Genomic DNA, 17207 nt, shown 5'->3' with positions numbered 1-17207 from the left:
GCGCAGGCACTAGTAGGTTCCTGTCCCTCACACTTAGGGAGATGCTCAGTAAATGTGGAGTAAATTAAATTACAAAACAGAAGATACATGCTGCAGGTGGAGATTTTGATTGTCTGCTGGTTCTGACACATGTTGTGACACTGGGTAATTCAGAAGATGTTTCCCCCAGAGTTTGCAGAAATTCTCTGCCTGCTGGGGCTAACCATTTGACACGTTAATAGCTCTGAAACAGAATATGGGTCAATTTTGCCACTGCCTTCTTTCCACAAAAATGCATACTTGAAAGCTTTTATGACAAGATGATCAGAGAGCAGAATTTATTTCTGAGCAATTATCTTACTTTCTGTTGAAGTTTGTTCCATTAACTTTCATCATGAGTTTTGTTTGATATGTGCTAGAATGCTGGGGCAGCAGAGGCTCTGGCAAATACTATTAGTGAGATAAAGTATCATTAAAACCAGCACATACTCTCTCCATTACTCTCTATCCCTTTACTTTGCTTTATTTTTTTTTTTCATAACACCTCTCTCCGAAATTGTTTATTTTTGTTTTGCTTAATGTTTATTTTCTGTCTTCCCATTAAAGTGTAAGCGCCACAAAAGCAGGGTATTTGATCTGTAACCCTGGTATCTAGAACAGTACTGGGAACTTTCTAAGTGCTTGATAAGTGTTTGTTGAATGAATGAATGCATATAATTATGGCAGTCTGAGCCTGTCTGTATTACTTATTTATTATATAAGTATTTGTATATTTATTAAGTTCCTATTATGTACCCCATGCTTTTATATATGCCAGAGTTTCAGCAGTGAAAAGATACAGTGCCTGTGTTTACAGACTATAATGTGTCGTGCTGTGCTTTCCAATATGATAGCCACATGTGGCTATGTAAATCTAAATTAAATTAATAAAATTAAATAAAATTAAACGTTCTGTTCCTTAGTCACGCTAGCTTACGTGTAGCTGATGGCTACTGTAAGTGCTTACATGTAGCTGATGGCTACCATATTGGACAGCACAGATATAAAATATTGCCATTATAGAAAGTTCTATTGGATAACACACATTTAGCGATAAAACAGATCAATATTTGGGCATTTGCATTGCAGAGGGATATAGTACATGCTGTGTAGAGAATAAGCACATGTTTCAAAGGGAGTGTATAGGAGAGGCTTCTAGCCTAGAATATGGCTGTCAGGGGTTGTCACAGATGGCTTTCTGGAGGATGGCTTCTAAACTGAGAAATCAAGAATGCATAGGGATTAGGCAGGCTAAGGGGAGTGTCTGAATCAAAGGAAAGAGCTGGAGGAGAAAGGGCTAGAATAAGTACCTTAATATGGTTAGCTGCAGGAGGACCTTATACTTTATTCTGAAGCCTACCCGTGAATGGACAGATCGCATGTCCATTCATAAGCCACCTTCCATGCAGGCAGATATTTTTGTCATGGCAGCTGCTGTCTCTTCTCAGGCCCAGCCCAGCATCAATCTATAGCAGCCTCCTAAAGGAACTTCCTGCTTCTAGTTTTGACTCCTCAACATTTTATCTCCAGCGAACTCCAAATTTTGTCATGTTATTCACTTGCTGAAAACATTTTATTGCCTCCCCATACCACTTAGGACAAAGCTCAAACTCCTTAATGTACCTGTGAGGATCTTTATGATCTGACCCCTGTTTACTTTCCCCAAATTTATTTTCCTACTCTTCACTTCTCACACTATGACTGAATAGCATCACTTCTCCAAATGTTCCATTTCTCTGGCCTCTAGGCCTTTGCACCTGCTGTTCCCTCTGCATGGAAAACAATTCCTCTTCCCTGGCTTATCTTTGTTTCCATACTTGCTTTTCAGACCTCACTTGAGAGTTTCTTCAGGATCCCCTGATATCGAAATCAAGGTGAGGTGCCCCACCGTATGCCCTGTCACACCTATGTGTTCCCCTATTGTAGAATATATCACACTGTCTTATTTTGCCCGCTTTTGTGTCTGTAACTCTCAGCCCTGGGACCGCAAGGGATCACATCTGCCTTGTTCCCTTTTTTGCCCCAAGTACCCAGCATAGTGCCTCAGTAAATATTTGCTTATGGAAGGAATGAATAGATTTGATGATCCATCCTCCTTTCCAAGGTGTGATCAATAACAAGTATGGTTCTGAAATGAAGGGGCCCATTAGAAGAAGCTCCTAAAATTCAGCCACTGGGGGAGAAAAGAGATGGAAGTCCGTTCGTGAAGAAAGCAGATCAGTGACCCTTATTATTTGTTTTTATGCTTAATTTTTTTATTGAGGTCTGTTTTCTTTTTCAACTCAACACCATGCACAGAAGCATGCAACCAATGACTTAAGGTAAATTTGTAGAATTGTGCAACCATGACCATAATCCAGCTTTAGAACATGTCCGTCCCGCCAATAAAATTGCTCCTTTATGTTTACAGTTAATCCTTGTTCCTACTCCCAGTCTCAGGCAACCATTAATCTATTCTTTGTCTCTGTGGATTTGTCTCTTCTGGGCATTTCATGCAAATGGAATCACATGATATGTGGTCTTTTGTGTCTGATTTCTTTCTCTTAGCAAAATGTTTTTAATATTCATCCTGTTGGAGCGAGTATCAGTATTTAATTCTTTCTATATTCAATAATATTCCATTGTATGGATATACCACATTTTATTTATCCATTTATCAATTGGTGGATATTTGGGTTGTTTTCAGTTTTTGGCTGTTATGAATAGCGTTGCTATGGACATTCACATATGGATCTTTCTGTGGATGTATGCTTTCATTTCTCCTGGGTAGATATCTAGGAGTGGGATTGCTGGGTAAATTTATGCTTAAGTGTAAAAATTTTTCTTAAAATTTTAATTATGGTAAAATGCACAGAACACAAAATTTACCATAATAACCATTAAGTGTACAGTTCAGTACTGTTAAATACATCCACATTGTTGTGCAACCAATACCCAGAACTCTTTTCTTCTTGCAAAACTAAAACTCTATACTCATTGAGTAACAATTCCCCATTCTCCCTCCCCCTCAGCCCCCAACAACCACCATTCTACTTTCTGTCTCTACGAATTTGACTACTCTAGGTACCCATGTAAGTGGAAACATAACAGTATTTGTCTTTTTGTGACTGACTTACTACACTTAGCATAATGTCCTCAAGGTTCACCCATGTTGTACTATGTGTCAGAATTTCCTTTCTTTTTAAGGTTGAATAGTATTCTGTTGTAGGTATATGACTCATTTTGTTTATCCATTCATCCGTGGATGCTTAGGTTGCTTCCAACTTTTGACTGTTGTGAATAATGCTGCTATGAACATGGGTGTACAGATGTCTCTTTGAGACCCTGCCTTCAATTGTTTGTGTTAATACCCAGAAATGGTTTTGCTGGATCATATGGTATTTCTATGTTTAATTTTTTGAGGAACCTCCATGCTATTTTCCATAGTGCTGCACCAAGGTTTTAATTTCTCCACATCCTCCCCAAAGGTTGTTATTTTCTGTTAAAAAAATCTTTTTTTTTTTTTATTAGAGCCATCCTAATGGGTGTGATGTTTAACTTTTTAATAAATTGCCAAATTGTTTTCCAAAGTTACTACACCATTTTACATTCCTACCATCAGTGTGTCTGGTGTGACCTTTGTTCTTAAGGGCTAACTTTAACCAAGGCAGCATACCCTTTTATCCCACCACCTGGTGTTGTGAGCTGACAGTTAAGTGACACAATGTCTCTTTCCTTGCAAAATAAGGGATTGGCAGGATTGTGGCAAAGCTTGGTAGGTCTCTTTCTGCACCGAGTGTGAATGAAACCTCCTCAGGGAAACTCTGTCTTAGGAGTCTGCTGGAAAGCTCACTGCCCAAAGCCATCCCAATGAGAATTCATTTTGTGGGTTTTGTTAGAGTTGGGCCCAGCGGACCTTGAATTTACATAATTACATGGAATCCAGAAGAAATGTACATAAAGAATAGGGCACAGATTCATACATTTAGCACAATCTGGAATAGCTCTGTACACAAGTTTTTATTGAGCAGTCACCATGTGGCCAGGATTGAGCCAGATGCTGGTGGGATGTGGGTTTCGTAGATGCCCAGGGAATTTAGTCTCGTTGGGGAGACCAATTTAATCCAAAGGAAGCCACAGCTGAACCTTCTAAGATAGCATTTACTTAAGTGGGGAAATGTGTGGTACAGATTATAAGTATGGTAGCAACTCCAAGTAGAGGACTGTCTGTGAGAGCTGGCGGTGTTGGAGTTGGCTTCCTGGATGAGGGAAGGTAAGGGTATATGGAGTTTACCTTGAGAGAGGGAAATGGGGAACATTCCAGGTGGGGGCCAACATGAGAAAAGGCCCGTAACTGAGATGACTCTTGGCTTATTGGTGAGACCATGAGGACACTGCTTGACCAGAGCAGTGGAAAATAGGACGGGGCAATGAAGCTTCATCAAGACCTGGAGCCTGGTGTGGGCCTGTAGGAGCCCCTTCCTCCCCGGACTAGCAGGATAAGTGTTGTATTTCTTTCTGTATTTTGAGGTTTCCATTTTCTAGGGGGCCTTGCTTATTTTTAAACTGAAGACTGAGGTTTTCTGGATTGTAGAATCCCAAGATAAGAAAAAAAAATTCCCCAGGGCAGCTTACTAAAGTTTGCTCTTAAAAAAAATATTCCTGCCTAGCAGTCATAAATAGCTTGCTAGATATGAATTTAAGTAGGCCAACTTTGAAATTCTATTCTAATTCAAAGCATGTTGCAAAGCCCTGTTTTCAGATTGGCAATTCAAATGCTTTCCCAGATAATACAGAGGGATGTTAAGATAAACTTAAGGCTACCACAAAATAGGAAAGGCAATTGGATGCCAAACTTCACTGATAACAACTGGCATGATAATCTGATGGTTACTTTCTGGTTGGGTTGCTCAAAGATGGAATGATTAACCACACCACAGATATTTTATATATTACAAAGCTATCATAATAGGTGCTTTCTGATGTTTTCTCAAGAAGGTCTTTGGGACTTCTGTTACTGGAATTAGGCTCATTTATTAAGGCTTGAGTTAACTAAGGTATGTATTGTTCTGAAGAAGGCTTCTTTCATTCAGTAAATACTTACGGTGCGCCTGCTACGTGCCAGGCATTGTACTAGCACTGGAGATACCAAGCTGAACAAAACATCATCCTTACATTCTGTGAACGGTGTACCCTAACTTCACACCAAGCCATAGACTGATATCGACAGAAAAAATTAAGGATGAGGTGATGGGATGTCTCATCTCCTTATGCCTGTGTAGATTTCTTATTTGCAGTTTTGGTCCAGAGCAGTGGTTCTCAACTGTGGGTGGTTTTGGCAATGCCTGCAGATATTTTGGTTGTCATACTGGGGAGATGTTACTGGATTCTGGTGGATAGGGGTCAGGGATGCTGCTAAACATCTGAAATGCACAGGAGAACTCCCCACACAAAGAATTATCCAGCCCCAAATGTCAGTAGTACCAAGGTTAAGGAACCCTTGCAGAGAGACTTCCCTGGTGGCGCAGTGGTTGGGAGTCTGCCTGCCAATGCAGGGGACACGGGTTCAAGCCCTGGTCCGGGAGGATCCCGCATGCCGCGGAGCAACTAAGCCCATGTGCCACAACTACTGAGCCCGTGCTCTAGAGCCCGCGAGCCACAACTGTTGAGCCCGTGTGCCACAACTACTGAAGCCCGCATGCCTAGAGCCCGTGCTCCGCAGCAAGAGAAGCCACTGCAATGAGAAGCCCACGCACCACAACTAGAGAAAGCCCTCACACAGCAATGAAGACCCAACGCAGCCAAAAATAAATAAATAAATTTAAAAAAACCAAAAAAACAAAAAAACCCTAGCAGAGAGGTAGGAATTCTACAAAGCCTCTAGCCATGAGTCTTTCTGATGACTGTTATGATGAAGGTTGTAGAGAAAAGTGAAATGGAATGAATGTGACTTATAAGAATCCAAGAGCTGGTGCATTGAGAATAACAGAGACTCATCACTGATGACGTTTCTATTGGGAAAGGGAAGCCCATCTTGTGAGGGTTGCTCCCAACAAGGGCCCTATTGCCATCTGGACTAGAGGATTCTTTGTGTGGAGGACTGTTCTCTGGATTGTAGGTGTTTAGCATTCCTGACCCACACTCATGTGTGCCAATGCCACACCCAGGCATTATGACAAACCCAGAGACCTTATGTTCTTCCAAATGTCCTGAGGTGAGGTAGCACAGACCGATGTTGAGAACCTTCAAGGAGTACTGATCTAGGGTCAAGATGTGTGGGTTCTAGTTGAACTTGGTGACTCCCAGTAGAAGTAATTTTACCTCTTTGAGCTGAGTGTCTTCATCTATAAAATGAGAGGATTGGGTTAGATCAGGGGACTCCAAAGTGGAGGATGGATATCCATTTTAGTGCAGGAAGAAAATCTATAATTTTGTCTATTTTTCTTGTGTTCTTTTAAAATGGCTCTTTTATGTATGTTTTATAATGTACCTGGCATGGACAGTACCATGGGTACATAAGTTATATAAAAATGAATGTGCATTTATGATGGGCATGCTCAGTAGTCTTCTACTGAAAGGGTGCACCATCAGAGAAGTTGGGCACCGTATTCCTCTTCCAACAGCCTAAGTTTGGGGAGGGAATGTCACAGGAGCTGGAGACTTTCTAGCCATGGATTCATCTCTGCTGAAGGGCATAAAAGGTGATGGATATCAGTTTTACCAAGAAGCAGTCACCCACAGAGCTTCATCTCCTGGCATGTGGAGATTGGCATAGGACTTTAGGCAAAAAAACTGCATGTTCCCTCGTCATATAGAGCCAGAAGCTGTAAAAACTGGCAAGCCACTGGGGTTTTTTAAATTATTCTCTACACGGGTGTGGAAAATACTATTTCCTGACAGAAAATTTGATTCACACTTTACAAAGAGTATGGGGACACGGTTAAATTGCATAATCGCCACTCACAAAAGGGCCCTGAGTAGAACAGCCTCTTCCAACCCTGCCCACTTCAGCTGGAGCAGAATAGCACACTTGTTTTCAAACACTTATGCTACACCATGTTGAGCAACTTAGTAGACTTTATATTCTTAAGACCACTCCTTTGGAAGCTGCTCAGAGGCACAGTTCTCACTCAGTCCCCTTTCCATTGACGTCAGGCTGAGCTGCAGGGAGATCAGAAGTTGTCCACAGCCATTGTAGTCTCAAGATCTAAAATAGAAATCTTTTCCGTCCCCCATTCCCAAGCATGTTAATTATCACTTCTCCTTTTGTCATTTGTCTTGGGGGAATGTGTATTTGGTAGTCATATAAAGAAGCCATATTTTAGAAATCAGCTAGTTTCTTAGATTACTTATGTGTGGCAGGAATCTGCTTTGACAAATAAAAGTTTCTCCCCAGGGAGTGAAGTAAAATGAAAACTGCAGGCCTGCTTAGGCCTGCACTTGGCAGGAAAGGAGGTTAATGTGACATTAGTAGAATAGAAGTAACTTTGCTGTTGGTGAACAGAATGGTTATTGAGTCACACACACTGACCGTGCTGTTTTAAGCACTCTGTCATTGCCCCCAGCTTTGCTCAAGGGATGTATAGTATTTCTGTGGCTGTTAAGGTGGAAGTACTTTACTTTAGCCAGGTAAAGCAAAGTTAGAATTGTAGAATCACTGACCTAAAAGTGATCTTAACAAATCATTCCGTTTGCTTCCCTGTCTCCTACCCTGCTCAGAGGCAGTGTAGTACAATGGTTAAGGGCACGGACCCTGGGCCAGGCTGCCGGCTCTGAATGCCCCCTCTTCCACTCATGAGCTGTATGGCCTTAGGCAACCTATTTATGCCCACTGTGCTGCTGCTTCCTCATCTGCAATGCAGGCACAATGAGAAAAATGATGCTTATGTCATAGCATTGCTGTGAAGATGAAATAATATCCATAAAGATCTTACTATGTGTAAAGCACATAGTAGTATGTTAGCTCTTATTATTAGCTATTCTTAACTTTAAAGAGGAATAATCATTAATCCCAGATTTGTAACCCATCTTTAAATTACTCGGTAAGCATCATTTTGACATAAAGGCATAATGGGAAAAATGCACATTTTAATTCTGCAAATGTTTCTTTTTCATTCTGAGTTTAGGTAAGGCTGGCAGAGAGGCAACTTCCCCTCCCTATAGTGGAGGAACTTGGGGGGCAGCTACGGTAGGGGGCTGCTTTGTGTGAGGAGAGGACTTGGGGTTAGATCATAAAGTTGAACTGGGTTACAGAAAGAGGTTTTTGATTATTCTTCACAAATCATTAGGAATTGGGAAGAGTGACCTGAAGGTAGGGAATGAATGTGATGACTTCCTAGGTGCCCTCTGGTCTAAGATTCTGTAATTTTCAAAGGGCAAGTTGTCTTCATCGGCTTCTAGCCCCTCTGGCTCCACACAAAAAATGTATTTGGTTTCTGTGGACATGAGTGTCCAAATAAGAATGTTAAAGTTGTTGTTTGTCGGTATCAAGGATTTAGTCCCTCCCTGCTTCCTCCCAGTGCAATATGCCAAGTATCTACTTTAAAATGTGAAAGCTATGTTAATCTCTCAATTGTACTCAGATTTGACAGGTCAAATTTCAATAGACTATTAAAACAGTTCAGCTTTGGCGTAAATTGACCCAATTTACGTTCATATCTATCAAAGATGTTCATTCAGGCAGTTGCCACAATTCTGCATTTTTCACAGATATATCATTTCATTTATGGATGGTTCAGACTCCTCATTAGACCTGAGAATTTGAGGTGTGAGACCCATGGTTCTTCCAGCGCAGCAACATGCTATGGGAGAGATTATAAAGTATTTTGTTATTTCAGTGAGCTCAAAGGTTAGGGAATATGGAGGTTTCTTTAAATGTCTAAAGTATATATACTATTTGAGGTTTTCCTAAGCAGTTCATAAAGCTATGCCTGCATTTTCGACTGGGAGGCATTCTGAGTTTTACATTATCATAGCTTTCCGTTGGAAACAGTAATTTTCATATGTAGAAAATAAACCTCTTTTAAGGTTAGGGGATACCAGCTAGTCTTTGTGTACTGAAATTTAGTGAGCGACATCTTTTTTTAATTTGTTTTTTTTGTTTGTTTGTTTGGTTAGTTAATAACGCTTTATTTGAATGTATCCAAAAATGCAAATGTACTCCTCTAGGTGGACATCTTATTTCCACTTTCATATGCATAATTTTTTCTCTTTAAATATCCTGCTTAAAAACACCAACTGGTGAATGAGACCTTAAGTCAGTCTTTTTGTAAATTTTTGGAAGACTCTCATTATGGCCTCCCTAAACTTTCTTCTTTCCAGAATAAAAAACTTTGATTTTTTTTTAATGCCTTTGGTGAAAGTATAGGAAATAAAACTAATTTGCAAATCCCCTTGAACACTTTTAAGATCTTCTTTCCAGACAGTTCTGTTATAGATTTCCTAACAGATAGACTTTCCCTTCATAATTTTAGAGTGGAAGCATCTTGTACTAGTTATTCACTTTCTCTTCTAGACCTTCAACTCTCCTTTGTTCTAAATCCTAACTATCAATTTTCAAGTTAGATTCAGGTATCTTGCATATTGCAACAAACAAGCAAGCAAGCACACAAACAATGAGCATTAAAACAAAGCAAAACAAAACAAAACCAACCAAACAAAAAACTAAAAAAAAAATCCTCTTTTGACCACAGCTGATCCTTCTTTGGGTGCTGCCTAAATTTTTTCCCTTTCATTCAAATTTCTTTAAGGAGAAATCAACCGCATTTAATGTATCTACCAATCAATTGAAACTGCTTTGCTTCAGGTCACTGGTGACCCCTTGTATCAGCTGGGATTCTTTGTCTTGCTTTGTTGAACCAACTCTAACTGGCTTAAGCATAATGGAGAATTCTTGGCTCATGTAAATTAAAATCCTGAAGTGAGTGGTGGCCTTAGGTGAGGCTTAATCCGGTGCCTGAAATGATTCACCATGGACCTGGGTCCTCTCAACGTCTTTGCTTTGCCTTCCATGTAAAGTCTTCATTCTTTGGCTCTTCAGTGTCACTTACTTATCTTTCCACATCCCAGCTCTAGCCTTTCCCCTCTTATAGCGACATAAGTTGCAAGCAATTCCAGATATCATATCCTCACATTAAAAACCTTACAGGAAAAAGACATAGGAAATGTCTTTTTTTCTCAGAAGCCCCAGCAAATAATATCCTTGCATCCCATTATCTCTGCTTGGATTCCTGCCCATCCCTGAACCAATCAGTCACTCTGGCCAGGGGTTTTGAAATGGGGATTGACCGAAGCCAGTCATGGCTCATCTTTGGAGCTAAGCATGGCATCAGTAAATCCAGATCACATGACTAAAAGTGGGGAAAGAGTGATTCCCAAGGCAAAATTGGGGTGCTTTTAACAAAATGAGAGAAGAGGGTTTTGGGCAGTGACAACAGTGGGTGCTATCTCTGAAATGTCATAACCTTCCTTCTTGAAACTCAACTCCCTTGGTATCACTTCTGTTCTATCATGATCTCTCTACTTTCTTGGTTCTCTTCACATTTCTTAGGCTTTCTTACTTAAGTTCTCTTTGATGGCTCCTCTTACTCTGCTCATCAGTAAACACTGGTTTCTTCAGGATTCAACCCTTTCTTCTTGCTCCTTTTGCTTTCATATTCTGTATCTTCTCAGCTTCTGCTCCCAGATTAGTGAAAGGAGTCTCCTACTCTCAGATATAATGAGTTCCTGAAAATGTGTCAGATGGTTACACGTACAAAAGTCAAATATATTCTAGAAGGCATTGGAATGTGTGTTGAAAAAATGGTAATAAAACACCTAATTATACTTCTCCTTTTAAACAGTATCATCAACCCGAAGATATTTCCAAAAATGTGTACCTATATTCTTTAATTTAGTGCTTTTCCTTCATAATGGATCATGCTTTCATCAACTTAGATCCAATGACTATCTGTACACAGTAATTTCTGACTTTTCTATCAGTAGTGTCAGACTTCAATTTTCTTTTTCTTTTTACGTCTTTTTTTTGGATTAATAAAACAATAAGCCCAAAATGTAATAAACCCTAGTAGCCAAAAAATTACACAAACATTGTTGAGTGAAAACATTGTTGCTACTACCAGAACTGAACATCTGGCTGATAAGTATTGTCACCACGTGATTGCTTAAAATATTTATTCTTCAGCTGAGGAAACAAAATCCATATTTGGCATATGAAAAGTGATTTATGGATTTTAGAGTACAATGTACAGAGGTGAAATGGATGAGAGTTCATTGCAGCTTACATTTCTAGCTCATGTGTATCCAATTGCCTCCAAGACAACTCCACAGAAATGTTTTCAAGGGCACCTCATCCTTCCAGCATCCCTCCTGCATTCTCTAGCTCAGGTGGAGACACCACCACCCTCCCTAGTTGTTCAAAACAGAAACCTGATTTTATCCCTGACGTGACCTTTCGTTGTTAGTGTATAGGAATGCAAGAGATTTCTATGCATTAATTTTGTATCCTGCTACTTTATCAAGTTTGTTGATTAGCTCTAGTAGTTTTCTGGTAGCATCTTTAGGATTCTCTATGTATAGTATCATGTCATCTGCAAACAGTGACAGTTTTACTTCTTCTTTTCCAATTTGGATTCCTTTTATTTCTTTTTCTTCTCTGACTGCTGTGGCTAAAACTTCCAAAACTATGTTGAATAATAGTGGTGAGAGTGGGCAACCTTGTCTTGTTCCTGATCTTAGTGGAAATGGTTTCAGTTTTTCACCCTTGAGGACAATGTTGGCTGTGGGCTTGTCATATATGGCCTTTATTATGTTGAGATAAATTCCCTCTATGCCTACTTTCTGGATAGTTTTTATCATAAATGGGTGTTGAATTTTGTGAAAAGCTTTTTCTGCATCTATTGAGATTATCATATCGTTTTTATCCTTCAATTTGTTAATATGGTGTATCACATTGATTTGCGTATATTGAAGAATCCGTGCATTCCTGGGATAAACCCCACTTATCATGGTGTATGATCCTTGTAATGTGCTGTTGGATTGTATTTGTTAGTATAGGATTTTTGCATCTATGTTCATAAGTGATACCTGACATGACCTTTGATTTCATTCACACACTTTGCTGATTTGATACTATATGTTGTGAAATTGCCCTACCCTCTTTATCCCTATTACTGCTTACCCTAATTCAACCCCATGTCATTTTTCAACTGGTCTTCCTTCTTTTACCCACGTTCTATACCAGGGGTCAGCAAACTTCTCTGTAAAGGGCCAAATAGTAAATATTATAGGCTTTTCAGGCCGTATGGTTTCTTCCAACTACTTAACTCATCTTTGCAATAACAGTCATTGATACTATGTAAATGGATGATTGTGGCTGTGTTCCAATAAAACTTTATTTATAGACAGGGAAATTTGAATTTCATATACTTTTCATGTGTTACAAGATATTTTTCTTGTTTTGACTTTTTAAAAACCTTAAAAATGTAAAAACTCTTCTTAGCACACAGATCATACAAAAGTCTTGCAGGCTGCAGTTTGCTGACCCAAGTTTTACAGGGTTACCAGAATGAGATAACCAAAATATAAATCTGAACATTTCATTTGCACCCTTAAGTCCATCATCAAAGTTCTGCCACCATGAGATAACAGAATAAAGTCTATCTTCCTTGAAATGGTCTGTTAATTCCTTCATGATCAGAGCTCCAGCCTTATATCTTGCCAGTTCTAGTCGTGGACTGCACAATTCAGAATGCTGACTTCCTTGCAGTTCCCTGCCCACACTGAACTTTTTTTTTTTCTTAGGCCTTGACTGCTGTTCTTGGAAGGCCTTCCCTTCTTCCTTTCTCCCTTCCTTCCTTCCTTCTTTTCTTCCTTCCTTCTTTTCTTCCTTCCTTCTTTTCTTTTTTCTTCACAATGTATTAGAATTGTTTCATTGTTTGCTCCACTAACAGGTTTCCTGCTGGCAGGACCATTTATTACTCTACTTTGTGTCCCCATTATCTCACTTCTAGCCCAGTGCCCTGCTAAAGTAGGTACTCAGTAAATATTTGCTGAATGCATGCATGCATGAATGAATGGACAAATGAATAAGTGGAATGGAATAGTTAAATGAGGCAAATTTTCTATTTTGCTAACAACCCTGACCAAAGTGTTGGTGAGTTCATAGGTTGAGACCAGTACAGGCAGTTCTTAACATAGGAATGGGTTGGGTTCCAAAAGTTTGTTTGTAAGTTGGTTGTTCAGAACTTGGAATGCATTTTCCCATATAAATGATGTTGTAAATTATGCCTAACTGTTAGCCCTACTCCACAGAGGATTATTTGATGCATCATGTCACTGAACTGTGGAGCTGAAATTTTAAAAACTTAGAAAATAATAACTGAGATGCCATGGTTTAAATTCTGTTAAAATATTATAAGCCCACATGTCATCTCAAGAAATGTTAAAAGGTGGCATTTTGTAATACTATAAATAAAACAAAACTGAATGCTGGTAAAGGCTTAGTGTAGAAAAGATGGTAGAAAAATTCTACCTCCTACCTTTTTCCCATAGAAAAATTCTACGGGAAACAATGTTTTCAAGAACATCAGTTTTTTTACTCTTCTCATTATCACTTCAAAACTTACAGTTTTCTTTGCTATGATAAATGTTAATCATTAGAACTTCTTTTGGGCTCATCAGAAAAGATCATGTTCAATTTTTGACTCGAATGTAAATGATACATAGACACATTTTAGAGGCCAAAAAAAAAAAAAGCCTTCTTAACCATTTACTTCTAACCTCGTTCAGCAAAATTTCATGTTATTTTATCCTTGGTTTTTTCTTGCTTTAGAATTATTTTCTCTTTTGTTCTCTTTTTCTTCTTGTTTTTCTCTCCGGCTTATCAGTATTTTACTTGTGGTGTTTGATTTCCTTGTATCTTGGCTAAGAGGTCAGGTAGGCACTTGTGGGATCAATGATAAGATCATTAGCTTCAAGTCACTTTCATTTATTAATTGAGTTGTTTACTAAATCTTTCCTCTATTTGATATGTATTTATCAAAATGCTTTCTAAATCTAAGGCAGAAGGCCAGCTCTGCATCATTTAGGGAGAAGGGTTTGGAAGGACAAAGTGGAGTTAGTAGGAATGAAAGGAAGTTTGAAGAGCAAGAGCAAGGCTTGGTATTCAGAAACCATGATGATCTAAGTCTTGGTAATAGAATACACTCATTGTAAAAAAATCCTGACATTATAGAAATTCTTAATTTAGACAAGTAAATTTACTCTTAAACTCCCCCATTGCAGATGAGGTATATACATCCAGATAGTTCATGTGTATATGAACATATTATTAATAACGATTTTTACAAAATTGGGATCATATCTTATTTCATCAAATCTAAAATTCTCAATTAAAGATGTACCATTACTTTGTGTATCACTAAAAAAGGAAAACTTTGCCAATTTAAACAATGCCAGATATATATATGTTGATTGCTCTTCCATATCCATTCTCCACCCTTCTCCACACTGTTCTCTGTTCTGGAAGACTGACTGATCTGTATGGACCATGTCAATGGCCTCCCTTGCCCTCTGGCTTCCAGTCGGGTCTGGCCAATTGGGAACCTCTGCAGGAGATGAGAGGGAAGGAGAAGAGTGAGGAAGGAGGATTTATTGCTAAAACTGTTCCAGGGGACCTTGTGCCGAGTGTGCTCCTTGATAGAAGGACACTTTCTTCTCTTATCTACTCCCCTGCCTCAGCCCTACCTTTACCTTTATATTTAATCCCTTTATTATACCTTCCTCAAATTATCCTAATTTGAGCATGCCATCTGTTTCCTCTTGAGACTTTGACTGATATATAAATGATTGATCCTAATTATTGAGATGTTAAAACGTGAAGCTCTGGAAGTGATGCTATTCTACATCTCCCCCACTGCCCCCCACATAAAAGTCTATGTTGTTGTGTCAATGCACAGATTTGCATGTTAACATTCATAGAAGCGTTATTCATAATAGCTGAAAAGTAGAAGCAACCCAAATGTCTATCAACTGGAGACTGGATAAGCAATATGTGGTGTATCCATAGAATGGAATATTATTAAGCAATAAAAATGAGTGAATTCTGAAATGTGCTATGATATAGATAAACCTCAAAGACATTATTCTAAGTGTAAGAAGTCAGGCACAAATGACCACACATTGTGATTCCAGTTGAATTAAATGCTCAAAAAGTCAAGTCAGTAGAGACAGAAAGTTGATTAGTGGTTGGCTAGGGTTGGGGGTGGGAACAGGGATTAACTGTATACAAGCACCATGAATATTATTGGGATGATGGCAATGTTCTAATTCTAGATTATGATGATCATTACACAACTTGGTAAATTTACTAAAATTCATTGAGTTGTACACTTAAAATGAGTACATTTTTTGGTATGTAAACAATAAAGTTGTTTTGGAAAAAGTACACCTTGGATATCTTTTTATGTCAGTAGTTGTGGCTATAACTGTAACCCATATGTTTAATGCTTTTGTATATAATTCTATTTTTCTGATGTGCAATATTGATGTACAACTTCAGTCCCTCCCACGTTCCATGCCACACCCCCAAATAATCCATTTTCTTAAAAGCAGTGAAAGTGCTATAGTCCCTATCAGAGATTTTACGGGGAGTTAGTATCCACAACAGAGAGCTCTGCTGTCCCAGGTCTCTCCAGGCTTCTCCTCCAACCAGGGGCTTGCCCGTCCCTGGAAATTTTCCCCTGCGTGCAATGCCAACCTGGGTTGTTCTTCTCCCCTCTTCTTCCCCCACCTTCCCTTCCCCTTCTCCCCTCTCCTCCTTTGTCCCCCCCGTCTTCTCTCTAGCAAATAAATTATTGATCATACTTAGTGGAGAACTGTTCTATCTGTGTCTCTCAGTCCTAGATTCTAGTGGCCCCTCAGTTTCAGATACCCACCAAGGAGGCTTATCCACCCAACAAAAAAGGAAGTCTCTGTCTTTGGGGTGGGGGTATTCTAATATAGCTGCTAAGAAAAATAAGTTTATCTTTATATTATTACATCTGTTATTCTATTCGATTGCTGTGTAGTATTTCATTTTATGAATGAAATAAACTTTTTATCAAGTTTTCTCCTGAACAACATGCTTGTGCTATCGCATATCTTCAGACAAGAATATAAGGACTCCCTACTGTTGAATTTAGATTAGATTTAGATTAGACAGTGTTTATCTACAAATTTGCTTTTAATCCATGCCCTCCCACATTGCCAAAGATAATCAAGCATTGGCTGTAATCACTCATACTTTGGTTTGGAATACGTGATTAATTATATGTAAATATTATATCCTGTTAATTGGTGTTTTCAATATAAATGGCCTGAGTTAAAATTTTTTCCAGGGCTTTTTTTTTTTTTTTTAATAACCAGAAAGTCAATCTTTTTGTGTTCCCCATTGATTTCCTGTGGCAATAAAAATAAAAGGTATTGAATTTTTTAATATGAATTTAAATTGGAATTTCACTGATTTAACTATGTAGTTTAATTAAAGTGCCTACTATGCTAGGCAGCAGCAGTATGTTAGAAGAATTATCTGCAGTTCTCTGCCCTCAAGGACCCGAAGGGCTAAAACAACTAACCTATAAAAGATCCAAAATAATTGTCAGGATCCTGACAAGGCAGGAAGAAATAGAAGGAATTCCGTAATCAGTTGGCATGTAAAGCTAGTCTAATTGAAAGTGATTTAGGAACTGTTATTATTTAAAACATTTTTTAAAAAGATAACACAATAAGAAAAAGTTGGATCTGAAGGAGACCTTAGAAATAAATCTAATTAGTGCTCTTATTGTACAAACGAAGAAAGTGGCGTCTAACCTGGTAGAGGGGCTTTATAAAGTCACAGAGCTTGGAGTAAAGGAGTCAGGAAGATGAAGATTCATAGACTTTTCTCCAGTACAGTGTGCTAGACCATGTAATGAAGCTAGATTAAGTTAATGAAAATGAGGCTAATTAAGTTAATAAAAAAGACATGGAATCTTTGCTTAGGAAATCTGTCAAATCAACAGTGAGTGGCATGGTAACCTCTGGATGTAGAAATGTGGGCTCGTTGCAGAACTCCTGAGCTATATATGGTTGGTGTTGCTTTCACAGAACCCTGGACTCTCCTGGTTGAAGTGACCCCCAACACTCATTGAATTTTTCCTTAAAGTTCTATGTTGAATTTAAATTTTTGTGCC

General features: G+C 38.8%; 1 protein-coding gene across 3 annotated transcripts in view; it reads left to right on the top strand.

Moving 5' to 3' along the window:
- Nucleotides 1-17207, top strand: part of GLIS3 (GLIS family zinc finger 3) — a 494000-nt gene that overhangs the window by 95508 nt on the left and 381285 nt on the right. The window contains exon 1 of one of the 3 annotated variants that reach the window (XM_068552883.1): nucleotides 1882-1892. The exons of the other annotated variants lie outside the window; for them this stretch is intronic. The gene's annotated coding sequence lies outside the window, so the exon portion shown is untranslated. Of the gene's footprint in view, nucleotides 1-1881; nucleotides 1893-17207 lie in introns of those variants that run through there. 3 annotated transcript variants of the gene reach the window in all.

This window comes from Eschrichtius robustus, chromosome 10 (assembly GCF_028021215.1).
Source record: "Eschrichtius robustus isolate mEscRob2 chromosome 10, mEscRob2.pri, whole genome shotgun sequence".
Classification (NCBI taxonomy): domain Eukaryota; kingdom Metazoa; phylum Chordata; class Mammalia; order Artiodactyla; family Eschrichtiidae; genus Eschrichtius; species Eschrichtius robustus.
Note: the sequence above shows the minus strand (reverse complement) of the source record. Positions and strands in the feature narration are given on the sequence as shown.